This window comes from Sarcophilus harrisii, chromosome 5 (assembly GCF_902635505.1).
Source record: "Sarcophilus harrisii chromosome 5, mSarHar1.11, whole genome shotgun sequence".
NCBI classification, from domain to species: domain Eukaryota; kingdom Metazoa; phylum Chordata; class Mammalia; order Dasyuromorphia; family Dasyuridae; genus Sarcophilus; species Sarcophilus harrisii.
Window position 1 is genome coordinate 142,448,918 of NC_045430.1, and position 16,634 is coordinate 142,465,551.

Sequence of the window (16,634 nt, forward strand, 5' to 3'; positions counted from 1 at the left end):
GCAAAACTGGAAATCAGCTTTCTGAGAAAATTAAGAGAAAGGACGTAGGTAAGGAGGTCTGGTAGAAAAATAACTCAGGGAATATTATTGTTGCTATTGTTCAGTTGTTTCATTTATCCAATTCTTTGCGACTCCACTTGGGGTTTCCTTAGCAAAGAGACAGAAGTGGTTTGCCATTTCTTTCTCTTGTTTGTTTTACAGATCAGGAAACTGAGGCAAACAGAATAGGCAAGGATTACATAGCTGTAATTGTCTAAAGCCAGATTTAAATTCAGGAAGAGAAGTGTTACTGTCTCGAGGCCCGACATTCCATCCTCTAATCAGGGGTCCTCAAACTTTTTAAATAGGGGGCCAGTTCACTGTCCCTCAGACTGTTGGAGGGCCGGACAATAGGAAAAACAAAAACTTTGTTTTGGGGACCTTTAAATAAAGAAACTTCATAGCCCTGGATGAGGGGGATAATTGTCCTCAGCTGCCACATCTGGCCCGTGGGCCGTAGTTTGAGGACCTCTATCAATAAAAAAAAAAATCTAGCCGCCAGGGAATATAACATAGGGAATAATATGAATATATTCATATCCTTTAATGAATCTCTGATGCACATCAAAACAGGCAATTCTTACAAATGTTATAAATTCTAGCTTATCTATGCCTGTCCATACTGGGCTACTCTTCCCAAGTCCAACCAAAACCATCAACTATAATGAGCAACTTCCTCAAGTTCTCTTGATGTGAAAAGACCAATAAAACTTTGATAATCAGTCACCTTCCCTCTTCTGAAATGTTAAGGTCATGCAATCAATCACATTAAAAAATCTCAATAGAACTGCTAATAATACTTGGCATTTATTTAATAATTTGCCATTTATTCATTATTTTCATATATATTAAGTCATGTGATTTTCATGACATTCCTGTAAATTAAGGATGACCTTGAAGAACAAACCAGCTTTTGTCACTGGTCACTATTTAGATTTGATCTTATAATTCCAAAAGCTTATTTCATGTGCTTCTAAATATTGATATTATATATAATATAAGTGTAAATATTTATGTATAAATGTCTTTAATTCAATTTGGTAATGAATGTCATTTGAAAATAAGTTCTAGTAAGTTCTATCAAGCTAGATAGTTTTGAATATGGATTTAGTATGTAGTTGTGTCTATTATCCCATGACCATCTGTTGTAAGTTCAGAAGCTTCTTCAGGGCCAGTAGTTTTGTAGCCAGGATACAGTAAAATTTATTAGGTGAAAGTAGTTTATAAAATTGTGTTTTAGTGGATAAAAATGATACAATCTGCATTATAGAAAATGTTCCCAAACTAGTTTGTAATGTGTGGCCAAGAATCACAGCTCATTTATATAGACCAGGACAATTTACTTTTTAAAGGCTTTTCATCCACATTTATTTATTTATTTGTATGTTGTGTTTTATGTAGTTCCATTACTCAGGCTTTGCTCTGCAAATATAAAAATTTGGGTTTTTCTCTAGGTGTTCAAAGATGAAGAAACCTCTTAGTTTTCTTCAAATTTAATAGATCATCAATCTTTAGATTTAGTCACTCAGTGAATAAAGTTCAGGTCCCGAGTCAGGAAGACCTGAGTTCAAATCTAATTTTACACACTAGCTAAGTGACTCTGGGAAAATCATTTACCTTTTTCTCTTACTTTCCTCATCTTGAAAATGAGGTAGAGAAGGAAATGACAAACTACTCCACCATCTTTATCAAAAAAACAGATCTCTCCCCACACACACACACACAAAATGGGATCATGAAGAATGACACAATAGAGCTGACTGAATAACAAAACCAAAAACATCTATCATTTTGCACTGAGATTAGGAGACAGATGTGGTATACCTTGCATTTGCATGTTATATATCCTATATATATACTGCTCTTATATAAGAAAGTCATTTTACTCTTTTAAATTTTCCCTCAAAAATGAAACTTTAGACTACTTAATCCCAAAGGTATATTTGAGTTCTAGATCTTCATGATCTTTAATCTAGTTCACATAATTATAGTGAATATTCATGGCATTTTATTCTTTTTATTATATATAAATACTATATATGTAATGGCCCTATATGTTTATATATATATATATATATATATATGTAAATTTACATATATGTCACTAAACACTTTATGATATATTCTCATTTTAACCTGAAAAATCAATTTCCATTTATCAGCAATCATGACATGATTTTGATTACATTAAGATTAAAAAAGAATCTAGTAGCTACATATGGACAACACATGACAACAGAGAATTTACTAAGCTCAAAGGGAGAGATATTCTTTCTCAATATTGTCATCTTTTATATTATTCTAATTCTCTTTCTTTTGGTCTTTTCTTGTCTCTCTCTCTTCCTCCTTTCTTTTCTTGTTTCTCTCCTTTCCAAATATGTATGGAACACATTATATGAAGAATAATATAACTATATTATGCAGTAGAGTATATTTACACAGTGTCTCCATTGACAAAAGAAATAGATTATATTAATAATTAGGATGACTGTCAACTAAAGAATATGACTGGCTTAGGCCTAGAATGACTATTTTAGCCTTTTGCCTTTATCAAATTCACAATATGATTGCTTAATTCCTTCCTACGCTTTACTCTTTTGATCACAGTATATGTTAACATGCTACGGAATGAAAGATGAAAATAGTCAAATCAGATTTCCCATGTGTGACGTAAAAAACAATTCCACACTTTGTTTTCATCAGATCAAAATAGTGTTAGTCTACCAAACTGAATGATTACCAACTCTGTCAATAATAGCTCCTCAAGAGAATCTAAACATATCTGGCTACCTTTGCTCTCAAATTCATTTGTTTCAGCTATCGACTTTAGGCAATGTGATAAAAATCATTGCACCCTGGAAGCTGGTTTATCTCTCTCTGCTTTTGTGGGGTTTATTTGATTTTTTACCTAGAAGGAAAAATGCTTCCCTCTCCCCCATTTGTTTGTTTTGAAATCTATACTTCAAAGAGAGATAGGAATACTGATCACTTATTGATTTACCTGGCTTAGTCATGTAAGTAGATCATCTTTCACCATTCATTAGGGAACAAATTTAGGATTTGTTTACAAATAGGCCATAGTGCCATGCATGGTTAAATCCTCAGAGAAGGGATCTAAAAGAACAGGAAAACTCCATCTGTCTACCCTAAATCAGCCTGCATACTCACATCAATTGCTCACTTTTGCTTTGTATTTGTATTGTTGTTCGGTCATTTCAGTTGTGCCCAATTCTTTGGATTCCCATTTGGGATTTTCTTGGCAAGGATACTAGAGGAGTTTGCCATTTTCTTCTGTGGCTCATTTTACAGATGAGGAAACTTACACCAACAGGTTTAAGTGAGCTGCCTAGAGTCACATAGTTAGTATGTGTCTAAGGCTGGATTTGAACTTTGAAGAATGACTCTTCCTAACTCAAGGCCTGGCACCTATTTACTGTGCTACCTAGTGTGGAACTTGGACAATTTCAATTCAAAAAAGTGCTAACTCTATGTCTACTAATATTTTATTCAAATTCAAATTAGGTGTCATGTCCATGAAATTTTAAATAATTTCCCAAATCTTTTGAAAGCAATTTCATCTTCAAATTTATTACATTACTTTCACTGGCTCTCTTAGCATATTGTATTTCATCTTGCTTTATAATTATTTGTGTATATATTTCCCTCAACCAGGCTGCTATTGTAAGGAAAAATGAACTGTGCCTTCTTTATCTTTATATTGCTTAACATATTTATTGATTTAATTGAATGTTCAAAATAAATAAAAGCCTTTGAAGCTTATTCATATTTTGTGTGGGCATTTTATGTTACTTTCTAACTAAAGATTACTCATGATGGCCAGCTGAACAGAGAAAGTTTATCATTGATTTATTATTAATATGGTGAGATGTCTTTAGTGCTATGGGGGAGGGAGAAAGAGAGTCTTTTTGTGATCCAGTTCAGCATTTTTATTGCAAGGACTGGATGATATGGACTAAGGCAATGAAAATATAAATTAAATTTGTCAATGACATAAAGCTATTGAGAATAGCTAAATATGTTAGTAAAGAAAATTTAGATGTAAATTTATCTCAAGACTAGCAATTCATGAAGTGTAAAAGATCTGAGAGTTTAGTTGACAGTTTGAAATGAGTGTGATATAGTAGCTGAAAAATGTATTGTTTACATTGATTTAAAAATAACAGAAATAAGTACCTAGATAATGGGTATGATTTTGGCACACTCCCAATAATGGTGATTAATAGTTCACTCTCAATTTGGTAAAAGGTCTCTATTGTGAATGATTTTGTGGAGTTTGGGATGAGGATGGAAATGGTTTGTTTTCCATACAACAGATTTAGACAAGAGCCTGACAAGTCCCTGCAAACTCATTCATGGAGAAGTTGTAGGCCTTATGTGCAAGAAAATGTAAGAGAGCTCCTGATGTGATGACACAAAAGACTAGCAAATGAATTGAATGGACTAGGAGATACTCCCAGAATAGATAAGATAGAGATCCCAAGGTAAGGTACAAAAAAACTTAGAGCAAATCCTGCTCTGGAGGTCCTAGAATATTCATAGCCCTAAAAAGAAGCTGTTAGCACTAACTGATAATGAAGAACAAGAATTGAATCACAAAGCCTTGTAAAAGAAGAAATATTTATATAGCAACCATGGAAGTGATGACTGAAGGAGGGATGGAACTTAGGAACAATGAGTCCCAGAGCCATGTTATAACGGAAAAAATTCAAACTTCATAGTTCATTTGTATTATGAGACTTTTGGACTGTGTAAGTACAGAGGTGGAAGTTTAAAAAAAAAGATGCTAGCTTCTATATGAGTAATTAAGCTTTAATTATTCTAAAATCAACAAAGAAATATAAGAAGGAAAGAAAGATAGAGAGAAAGAGAGAGGGAGACAGACACATAGAAAAAGAAAAAAAGAAAAAGAAAGAAAGAAAGAAAGAAAGAAAGAAGAAAAAAGAAAGCAAGAAGAAAAAAAGAAAGAAAGAAGAAAGGAAGAAAGGAAGGAAGGAAGGAAGGAAGGAAGGAAGGAAGGAAGGAAGGAAGGAAGGAAGGAAGGAAGGAAGGAAGGAAGGAAAAATGTAAACTAGACCACAATTCCACAAATTTTAATTTATGATTTTTGAAACAAATACTTTATCTGAGATGTTCATAAGTTTCTCATAGATTTTTGGATCTAGAAGAGATTTTTGAGAGTATTTGGTACAATTCTCTTACTCTTACTTATTCTCTCTTATTCTCTTAATAATGGGAAAAGTAGGTACCTAGAATGTTAAACAGTTGCTGAAAGGCACAGAGTTATTTAGTAGCAAAATCAGGAATACAAACCAGAATTCCTGATTTCCAATCCAGTACTCTTTCCACTACATACAATATGTTCAAGGATGTATTATTGTCTCTTTTCTCTATGCTTTCACCCTTCTGCTCATGTTAAAAGAAGAACTGGAATTTAAGAATATTTTCAAGGACCAAGTTGCATCAACTAATGCACTTATTTTTCCCCCTGAGAAAAAATAAATAGATATAGTATGATGATTTTGTTTTATTTCAAAGTAAAATTTAATTTCTCCTAGTAATTATTTGTATTTCAAATACATTTGCAAAATAGGAGAATCTACTGTGAATTGTTGTAAAATTATTGTTTTAAAATATCTGCAAAGTAATAATCCTTGTCTTTCTAGTATTAAGGAGATAGATGCAATAAGAACTGAATATTGAATTATATAGATATAGATATATAGATAAACACAGAGATATATAAATATACATTGTTGTTCACTCATTTCAATTGTGTCTAACTCTTTGTGAAACCATTTGGAATTTATCATTTCTCTTTCCAGCTTATTTTACATATGAGAAAATTGAGGCAAATAGAGTAAAGTGATTTTCACAGGCTCACACAGCTAGTAAGTATCTGAGGCAAAATTTGATTTCAGGAAGATGTGTCTTCCCGATGCTAGGTACTGGATGCAATCCACTGTGCTACTTAGTTGTCCCCTTACCTAAACACAAATACACACGCACATATATATGAATATTCAAATACAAGATACGCATACATATGTATACCTATTTTACATTCACATGCATACAGATAAGTTTGTTTGTGTATATACATATAGATAGGCATAAATTAACAGACAAAATTAGTAACAGAGATACACAGGAAGAGAAAAAGATACGATGAGAGACAGACATAACACAAAGAGATAGAAACAAACACCAAAAATATGTATCCTTAATGAGGTTTAGATTTGGGGTACCCAAATGAAATTAGGGTTTCTGGTGGTCAGGGAGTTAAATAAGGTCTAGTGGTGGCACAAGGGTAGGGAGTTAAATGAAGTCTAGTGGTGGCACAAGAGTCCCCTGTAAAGGAATTTACAGACCCGAAAACCTAGATAAAAGAGGTTTATTATGGAGATTGGAAGTAAGGTTAAAGTCTGGTTAAAGTCTAGTTAGTAAAAGGTGTTAAGTAAAGAGAAGAGGGCACTGGAAATAATATTTTTGTGGGCAGAGACCCTTGGTGTGCCAAGCGTAGGGCTGCCATGTTTGGAACCTCTTGCAAAGCAAGGGTTTTAGTTTGGCTCCTTTTATAATGAGAGATCTAGCTAAAGGGGCCCCTTTGGAGCCCCAAGTTGGCTCAGATCTTACGGTGGTTGTGAGAGCCCAAGTTGGCTCAGATCTGGTAGGGGTTAAGACAAGCTCAGATCTCCTATTAGAATTCAAAATGGGTGCTTTTGACCAGGATTTGTGAATCATAGGTTCAGGCTTCCTGAACTGATAATGCATCAGCCAGGAGGGGCTGGGAGTAATCTGCACAAATCAATTTCTTAAAGGTACCACAACCCACTTCATCCTAAATTTAGAAGTGATTTTTAGTTCCTCCATGGAAACTAGAATGAAAATAACTTTTAGCTGTGTAAGTATGTAATAATATGAAAGAAGTCTTTTGAGTTCTTTTAAAAAGATGTTGGGCAAAATCACATAAATGAACATGATTTATTCATACAGTGCTAAAATGTTTCATGCACTCTGACCTAGAAAATCTTTTTAGCAATGTATTCACAATTTGGCAGGGCAGGGAGTATCTCAGGACATCTTTAGATATATGTGAACATGCTGCTTAGCAGCTATATTTGGCCTAGTAACATGATCTAATGCTACAAGAATGGAATTGTCCCTGTTAATTAAGCCCTATGGCTATTGACGAAAGTCAATCATTTTCATCCTCAAATAAATTCAAAATGGAATCCTAGAATACAAACTAATCGATTTTTTTGAAACATGACTGCTTTTCTTCAAAGCTTATCTTTTGATGACATTATTGAATATACTACTTATTCAAATGAATAATTAAAATAACTGATTTTAAGCAAGTTTTCTCTGGATGCCTTTTTTTCCCCTAAAGGGAGTATCATACACAATAAGTTTCATATCACAATCTAAGAAGATTAATAGATTGTGTTTTGGGTAAATGAGAAATACTTGTATCATTCACTAAGAGATTTTGGGCAAATCACTTAGCCTTAGAGCATTCGTTTTTCTCCTCTTTAAAAATGGAGATATTAACATATATCTTATCTACTTGGCTGTATGGTTGTAAAGTACGCTGGAGATAATGTATTACAATGCTTTTATACCCTAAAAGCATTACATGTCAGCTATTAATATATAGTTTCCTGTATCCAACATGCGTATCTCCTTTTAATTAACTACTCAACAGATTAAAAAAGAAGAACAATATGCAGATTTCACTGACTTGCCTTTTTCAGGTCTTACAATAATTGTAGCACCATGCCATTCAAATAGTTAATTGTTTTTTGGAAATGAGTAAAGAAAATTTCATACTTGAAACTTGTCAACTTCTTGTATGTTGGTTTTGACAGTAAAATAATTAAATCAAGAAATCATCATTGGCTCATTATAAAACAAAATCTCAGGTTAATTTTACTTTAAAAAACTAAATATGGTACAGCATATTGAAGATTTTTATGGCTTACTATGCTATCCATGGACATTTTGTTGTTACTGTGGAGACACTTCAATCATGTCAGGTTTTTGTGAATTCATTTGGGATTTTCTTAGCAAAGATACTAGAGTGGCTTGCCATTTCTTTCTCCAACTCATTTTACAGATGTGAAACTGAGGCAAACATGGTTAAATGATTTGCTCAGGGTCACACAGCTAATAAATGTCTAGAGCCGGATTTCAACTTGTGAAGAGGAGTCTTCCTAATTTCAGGCCCAGCATTTTTTCTACTGTTCCATCACATACAACAGCCAGTTATAAACTCTGAGTCCTTAATGTTTCAAAAGGAAAACATTACTTATCTCCAGGAAGAAGTAGAATATCTCTCTTCAGAACTGTTCCAGTCACAGTACTATTCATAAAAAGATTCTTATTTAACAGAATTCTAAAATAGAACTTTAAGAGCTTCAGGACCATCTAATTAGGAAGCTGAAGTGAGTCTAATAAGTGTTGCTGTCTGGAGACACTACAATATATACGGGCCCCATACTGTCCACCATTGTGATGATCATATTGGGATAGGAAGATTAGTAGAATTATTTCTGCTTTTATCTTCAAAGTACTCTATTGGATTATCATGTTGTTTTCCTAATTGTGCTTTTTCATGCTCTCTCTATTGACCAATTGGTATTCTAGCCCAGAATAATCTATTCTATCTAGTGGACTACTAAATTTTTAAATGAAATTATATGGTATCATATAGACTTAAAGAAAATAGGGTCAAATTACTTCCCCAGAGTCACATAGCTAGTAAGTATCTGAGACTGGATTTGAACTCATGAAGATGAGTCATGCTTATTCCAAGCCCAGTGCTCTACCTTTAGGTATGTAGCCTGATATTCTTCTGCTCCCAGAAACTCACCATATTGGATCATGTTCATGTGCACTCCCAATCACGTTAACTCCTACTGCAGAAAGTATACTATCACTAGGGTGGCCTTTTTCTGATTGATCAGTTATTGCCAGAGCTTTACTTTCTCTACCATTTCATATTTGTCTCCTCATCCCAGAACCTTACTTCAAGACTGGCCTTCTCAGCCAGGAATTAAATTCTATGAATCTGCTTCCTTGTTCTTATTATTCATGTTTCATTGCTGACCCTCTGAGCTTTCTCCACTACCCCTGACTACTTTTCAGCTTCTTTTTATATTGTCTTTATCCACTAGTTTGTAAGCTCCACAAAGGCTAGGAATCTTATTGCCCTTGCAGTTGCATTCTCAATACTTAGTATTATGCCTAGGATAGAGTAAATAATAAATATTTAGTGATTTGGCTTGATTACATTTAGAATTCCCAAACTCAGTTTATCTACCAGCCCACAAAGCAGCAAAGACTGCAGATATGAGACAAAAACCTAGACCTTAATTCTTTCTGAGAAATCTAGAAAGTAGGTATATTTAGACAAGCTTGATAAATCCATATTTCCCATACAAAGTGTTAACTATACCTGTACTTAGATATGTCAATTTAAATTTAAGAACATATCACAAGATATTAAGTAAAATAATGTTGAGGGACTTCCTGACAATAGGACTATCTGAATAGAGGGGAGCTGGTTCTTACCTATTAAAGCAAAATATTAAGGTAAAAACCAGAGCAATCCAATCTTAATCATGATTGAGAAATCTCCTGAGGACCTACAGTGATTTATTTCTTTCCATAACCATACCAAAAGTCACAAATTCATGGGCAACAGGAAAAAAACAGTACTTTAAGCAAAACAAAAACCACAGTGACCAGAGAAGGGACAAATGTAGCTTTAAAGTCTCTCTGTATTCAGGGAGAAAAAGTAGGGTACTCCACTGAGAAATACCCAAAATCTAAGGAACAGAACGGAGCACATGACATATGGAGTTGATTTGTCATGGGGATGAAGTCTTCAAGAATTACCTTTCCTTTTTCCATAGTCCCCAGTTCTCCTCTGATTCAATATTTCTAAAATAAACATTCCTCAAGGCTCTGTCTCTAGGTATCCCCCCTTCTTTTCTCTCTACCAATCTTTTCATCTACTCCCATGTCTTCATCATTGCCTCCATGAAAATGATTTCTACATTATATCTAATCTACTTCATACATTACAATTTATTCAATTATCTGTTAAGCATCTCTACCTATTTGTTCTATGTCTTCAAACTCAACATGTCTGATATTGAATTAATCTTTATTCTCTACGAATCTACCACATTCCTTAATTCTTTCTTGTTATTTCCATATTACCTTTCTCTCAATAACTCATGCAATCACCTTCAGCCACTATGCTATATTTCTCCTCCATTCCACACATCCAATCATTCCCAAAAATCTGTCAATTCCATTTTAAACAAGATTTCTTGCATATGAGGTAGTGCAGTATAAGAAAATGTACTGAGCATGAAATCAAAAGAGATTTAGCTTCAGATCCATTTCCTGACACTTGAAATCTGTGTGGACATCAATCAATGAATCCATCAGCAAGTGTTTATTAGGTGTTTGCCACATGTTTAGCACTCTTCTTGGCACTAGAGATACAAATACAAAGAATGAAACCATCTCTATTTAAAAAGGCTTTACATTCTGTATCTAGCACAAAATAGATATACACATGTTTGTACATGTATCCATATATGTGTCTATATACACACACACACATATATATATATATATATATATATATATATATATATATATATACTCATGTATGTGTATATATATACACACATACACACACATACACAATACAAGGTACTTTGGGAGGTAGAGTATTAGCAATAAAGAGATCATTTAGAAGCTATTGATTGAGCTATGTCTTAAAGATACAGAGGGATTCTGAAGGAAGGAGAACATTCTGAGCATATTGGGAGTGTGTGAAGAATTGAGAGCAGACCAATTTTTGGAAGCCAGAATAATTATTATGGAAGGAAGAATAATTGCACAATGTAGAAAAGGTTATAATATTCACTGAAGCCGGAAAACAAGACAGGACTTATATTGTGTTTAAAAGCTAAACAGAGAAGTTGCAGTTTTATCTTTAGAGGCCTTTGGAAGTCACTTGAGGCTACTGAGTCACATGGTGAGAGATGCTCTTAAGCATAATCATTTGTCCATGATAATATGCAGAATGGATCTTAGTGATAAAAGGCTTGAAGAAGAGAGATCAAATAGAAGACTGTTGCAGTAATTTTGGGAAAATATGCAGAAGACTTGAGCTGAAGTGGAACCAGTGTTAAGTGCAAAGTCGTGCAATAATAGAAAATGTAAATTATGAAATGGTAAAATTTGTTGTAAATAATGAAAAGGCAAGATTTGGCAACTGACTAAATGTAAGAGTGAGTTGGGAAAAATCCCACGGTTAATATCCTGAGAGAGTTGAAGGATAGTAGTTCCTTTGATTAAAATAGGAAAGTCTAAAAGAAGAGACTATATGGAAGGAAAGGTAATGAAACAGTTCAATATTGGATCTGTTGATTTTGAGATGTGTCTGGGATATCCATTCTGAAACATCCAAAATGATCACAGGCAAGTCACATAATTTCTCTTCATCACAGCACCTCATTTGTAAAACAGACATAATAAAACATGGAAGATCTTACAATGTGTTCCTCTATGCTCTACTTTGCTTTTTGTTTCCCCTGCTGATTTTCATATCACCTTGCAAAAACTAAATGTTCATTTCATCTTTGTTGAATTATCTTTTGTTAATACTTTAATGTCTATGAATTCACTGTCAGTGAAATTATCTGCTAAGGGATCACAACCCAATCAAATATCATACTATAAAAAAGCTTTACAGCATCTTTTAAACCACAGGATCATAAATTTAGAATTGTAACCAACTTTGGAGTCAATCTAATTTAATCCCTCCATTTTTAACTAAGTCATGAAATGTTTATTAATTGCCTACCATGTGGCAGACATTTTATATATATATATATATATATATATATATATATATAGACAGAGAGAGATTGTATATGTATGTATATACATATATGTATGCATGTGTATATATATATATATATATATATATATACATATATATTTAGCATATACACACATAAAATAAACACATGGCTAATTTATGAGGAGTATGGAAACTCATGGGCAACTAGGGGGCATAGTGGATAGAGGGCTGGACCTGAAATCAGGAAAACTCATTTTCCTGAGTTCAAATCTGGTCCCAAACAGTTATTAGCTATATGATCTTAGATAAGTCCCTTCACCCCTTTTTCCTCATCTATAAGATGAGCTGGGGAAGGAAATGGCAAACCACTCAAGTACCTTTGACGAGAAAGCCCCAAATAGTAGGAGTTGGACATGCCTGAAATGACTTAACAATAACAGACAATGGATGCTGAGAGATTCAGGAAAGTCTGTCCATAAAAGACATCATCTGAGTAGACCTTTGAACAAAATAAAAAATTCTTATAGTGATTATCTGTTGTTTTTTTCATCCACAATTTTGATTCTTTAAATTCCATGCAACTATTAAATGTCAGAGGGAGACTGTTTTTTTTTTTCCTTAATTCTTCTCCAATTCCAAGCTTTATTGTAATAACCATATACGATAATTTCTTTTTCTTATCTTTGTATTTATATTGATGTAGTTTTTAAATATATCATGTGCATGATTCTGCTTCCCTCATATACTCAGGCCTTATAAATATTTTTATACTATTTTGCATTCTTACAAATGTTTGAATTTCTTTTGGAATAGTAATTTTCATCATATTCATGTACTAAGTTGAATGCTTTATTTATAGTTTTTTGCTAACACAGATGTAGTGTTCTCATTGGTTTTCTGGAGGTCTTGGACCAGCCTATGTTTCAGTTGAGTAGTCACCACAAGAATAGCCAGGCTTCAGCCAGCTTTCTGGAGCTTCTTCAAATAGGCCTTGGTCTCAGTGGAGGAAATGCAGGAGCCCAGGCCAGCCACTGGTGGTGTGAGATGAAGTGAGTGAATGTCTCTCCTTGCTCCAAGAGCTTGAGCTCCCACCCCGAGTCCTCTTGTCTTCTCTGGCTCTGACTCTGGCTGAGTTTGTCCCAGCTTTATATGCTCTGTTTTAATTATATCATTGTAGGTGTGAATCTTGTAGAATAGGTGTTAATCTTGTACTTTAGTACAAATACTTGTACTTGTACTCAGTTTATGTACTGAATTAGAGAACTACCATGCTAAACTAGATAACCATTGTCTTATCAATTTCACTGAGTTAGTATGTTGTAAGAATCCTTGTTTCAAGTATAAGAATTCTGGCCCATAGCACACAGATACACAAAACAGGCTGATAAAAATATCTGGTTATATGTGACAATTTTGTTTTCTTTTAAGAAAAATCATATATTTTTTGTAATATTTGCATTTTATCAAAAAAAAGCCCTCTACCCTATTCAGAAAGCCATCCCTTCTGACAAAAAAAATGACAATAAAATTAATGAATATATTAAAGTTATCTGAAATTAATTTCAATGTTCTACATGTACAGTCTTACATCTTTGTAAAGACAGGGAAGTACCTTTTTCTTTCTTTTTTTTTTTTTTATTTAATAGCCTTTTATTTACAGGTTATATGCATGGGTAACTTTACAGCATTAACAATTGCCAAACCTCTTGTTCCAATTTTTCACCTCTTACCCCCCACCCCCTCCCCTAGATGGCAGGATGACCAGTAGATGTTAAATACATTAAAATATAAATTAGATACACAATAAGTATACATGACCAAAACATTATTTTGCTGTATAAAAAGAATCAGACTCTGAAATATTGTACAATTAGCTTGTGAAGGAAATCAAAAATGCAGGTGGGCATAAATATAGGGATTGGGAATTCAATGCAATGGTTTTTAGTTATCCCCCAAATTTCTTTCTCTGGGCATAGTTGGTTCAGTTCATTACTGCTCCATTGGAAATGATTTGGTTGATCTCCTTGCTGAGGATGGCCAGGTCCGTCAGAACGGGTCATCGTATAGTATTGTTGTTGAAGTATATAATGATCTCTTGGTCCTGCTCATTTCACTCAGCATCAGTTCGTGTAAGTCTCTCCAGGCCTTTCTGAAATCATCCTGTTGGTCATTTCTTACAGAACAGTAATATTCCATAATTTTCATATACCACAATTTATTCAGCCATTCTCCAACTGATGGACATCCATTCAGTTTCCAGTTTCTAGCCACTACAAAAAGGGCTGCCACAAACATTCGTGCACATACAGGTCCCTTTCCCTTCTTTATAATCTCTTTGGGATATAATCCGAGTAGTAACACTGCTGGATCAAAGGATATGCACAGTTTGATAACTTTTTGAGCATAGTTCCAAACTACTCTCCAAAATGGTTGGATTCGTTCACAACTCCACCAACAATGCATCAATGTCCCAGTTTTCCCACATCCCCTACAACAATCATTATTTTTTCCTGTCATCTTAGCCAATCTGACAGGTGTGTAGTGGTATCTTAGAGTTGTCTTAATTTGCATTTCTCTGATTAATAATGACTTGGAGCATCTTTTCATATGACTAGAAATAGTTTCAATTTCTTCATCTGAGAATTGTCTGTTCATATCCTTTGACCATTTTTCAATTGGAGAATGGCTTGATTTTTTATAAATTAGAGTTAATTCTCTATATATTTTGGAAATGAGGCCTTTATCAGAACCTTTTGGCTGTAAAAATATTTTCCCAGTTTATTGCTTCCCTTCTAATCTTGTCTGCATTAGTTTTGTTTGTACAAAAACTTTTCAGTTCGGTATAATCGAAATTTTCTATTTTGTGATCAGTAATGATCTCTAGTTCTGCTTTGGTCATAAAGTCAGGAAGTACCTTTTTCATCATTTTTTTGGGGGGAAGGGGAACTTTAGTCATTATAATTTTGTAGCATTTAAAGGCTTTTTAAAAATTCTTTTGTAGTTTTTAAAATTGTACATTGTTGTAATCAAGCAAATTTCTTCCTGGTTTTGCTAATATCACTTTGCATCATTTTACATACTCTTTCCATGCTTCTCTATTTGCATGATATTTATCTTTTCTTATAATACAATAACAATGTACAATCTCAATATACTGCCATTTCATCAGCTATTCTCCAATTAGAGAGTCTTTACTTTGTAATTTTTTTACTTCTAAAAAAGTACAATTCAATATTTTGGTATATAAGGGACTTTTTTTTTTTCTTCATCTACATAGCTGATATCTAGTAGTGAGATCTCTAGGTCCCAAGTATTGGAAACTGAAGATACTTTCTTAACATAATTCTAAATTATTTCACACACTGGTTGGGCCATTTTACAACCCTACCAATTATGCATTAGTTTGATTCTCCACTCCGTTTCTAATCTTTTTTTAACTTTATGTCATCTTTGCCAATCTACTGGGTATATGGTAAATTGTCTCAATAATCATTTCCTTTATTACTAGTGATTTGTAACAATATTTCATGTGGTTGTTCAGAATTTGCAATTGTTCTTTTGAAAACAGTTTCTTCTCTCTTCTATACTGGCAAATGATAAACAAAATTTCATAAAGCAAACTAGGTAGAGGCAAATCTTGAGTTTGAGAGTAAAGCAACATTTTCTTCTTTGCTTCTCCTTTTGACATTTGGTTGGCTTTTTTATCCATTGTGAATGCTCGACAAGTGAATCTACAAACCAAGACATGGTTTACAGTGAATCCTGGGTTCCTTCCTTGAGTCACAATGGATATTTTTGATCCCACTTTCCAGCATTTTCTTCCCAACACTTTGCTCTCCAGAATTACTTAATTGCATATGCTAATAGAAATTTCACTACAGCTATTGCAAGAACATTTCCTTATTCATTAAAAAATACAGACCGTGAAATTAAGCTCAGAGCTTGGAATGGACTGTAGGGTAAAAACAAAGAAGGGAAGTACTAGCTAGATAATATTTTTTGTTATCATTTCAAAGAATTAATTTTTCTCTTATGTAGATTTGAAACACACTAGAAATTTTTATTCCACTTGTTCAAAATAATTTTGATTCGTCATTTATTTGATACTTGAAAAGAAACATATATATATATATATATATATATATATATATATATGTTTCCATAACATAACAAGTTAGTGGTAACTGACTTGGGCTTCTGTCACAGGAAGATTTTTGTTTGTTTATTTGTTTATTTAGTACCTGGCAATATGTCTGGAGACTTTTAGTAGATAGAGCACCAAGTCTGGAATTCAAATCCAGTCTCAGATTCACTTAACTAACTATGTGACTCTTAACCCTGTTTCTTCATCTGTAAAATGAGTTAGAGAAGGAAATGGCAGACCACTCCATTATCTTTGCCAAGAAAATCTCAAATAGGGTCATTAAGAGCTAGACATAATTGGAACAAATGAACAGCAACAGAGAACAGAAAAGAGGCAAAGTCTTTTCTCTAATATCTAGAAGAGCAAATTTCCAGGAAAATTTCCAAACTTGTAGAAGTGTAGTTTTTTTGTTTGTTTGTGTTGTTTTGTTTTGTTTTGTTTTTCCTGAAGCAATTGGGATTAAATGACTTGCCCAGGGTCACACAGCTAAATTAAGTGTCTGAGGTCAAATTTAAACACCGGTCTTTCTAATTTCAGGGC

General features: G+C 33.5%; 1 protein-coding gene across 1 annotated transcript in view; it reads left to right on the plus strand.

The window, feature by feature from the left end:
- The window catches only part of GNAT3 (G protein subunit alpha transducin 3), a 92,034-nt gene that overhangs the window by 12,247 nt on the left and 63,153 nt on the right, over positions 1 to 16,634 (plus strand). The window lies entirely within an intron of this gene.